Here is a 1,124-nt window from a genome sequence, read left to right as displayed (position 1 = left end):
TGCATCCGGGCAAAAAAACGATTCGCCCCCCTGACTGCTGGGACCCACCAGCTACATCTTCGCACTCAAGGAAGTGCGTCCGGGCAAAAAAAAAAGATTCGTCCCCTGACTGCTGGGACCCACCAGCTACATCTTCGTAGGCCAGGAAGTGCCTGACAGTCGGGACCCACCTGGTCGAAGCGTACGTAGCGTTGTCATTCTGGTCGCGAACGTGTACGTACATACTGGTCGATGTAGAGGCACGCATGTGTCGTAGTAGAGGCGCGCACGTGTCGTAGTAGAGGCGCGCACGTAGCATGTACACGTACATACAGCGGCGAGGGTGCAAGAAAGAAAATACGGCCACGTACGTACATACGGGCAGGGTCTCGAACACCTACTCGCACATACGTACATGGCTGGGTCGGAACGGAGAAACAACGTCGTCGTCGTGTTCATGGGGAGGCAACGGAATGTGTCATGTTCATGGGGAGGCAACGGAATGCGTCGTGTTCATCGGGAGGCAAGGGAACGCGTGGGAGTCAACCGGCTTGGATGGAACAGGCGATGGAAACGAGGCCTGGCATACCGCAGAACAGAGGAAACGGCCTTGTGTTCGACCGGCCACGTTCGGAACGGGGTCCTGTTGATCGGGAGGGGTGTGGCGTACCGCAAAAGGGACGAAACGGACCTCCTATGGTTGAAACGGGGGTCCTGTTGATCGGGAGGGGTGTGGCGTACCACAAAACGAATGAAACAGACTTGTGTTGGAGCGCTACGGTCGAAACGGGGGTGCTGTTCATCGGGAGGTGTGTGGCGTACCGCAAAACGGGACTCCACGGGATACTGTTCATCTCCACTGTCGACCTCCTCCAACCTCCACGGGCTACCGTCGACCTCCTCCAGCCTCCACGGGCTCCTGTTCATCCAGCCTCCACCGCGCGCTACTCCACCGGCTACTGTTCAACCACCCCTCCACGGGCACCCCTCCACCGTCTACTGTTCATCCAGCCCTCCACACCACGGGGTCCTGTTCAATCACCCCTCCACGGCCACCCCTCCACCGTCTACTGTTCATCCAGCCCTCCACACCACGGGGTCCTGCTCATCCAGAGGCAACGCCACCACTCACTGTTCATCCAAAC

Source organism: Triticum dicoccoides, chromosome 4B, assembly GCF_002162155.2.
Source record: "Triticum dicoccoides isolate Atlit2015 ecotype Zavitan chromosome 4B, WEW_v2.0, whole genome shotgun sequence".
Lineage (NCBI taxonomy): Eukaryota > Viridiplantae > Streptophyta > Magnoliopsida > Poales > Poaceae > Triticum > Triticum dicoccoides.
The sequence above is the reverse complement of the archived record's forward strand: the minus strand, read 5'-3'. Positions refer to the sequence as shown.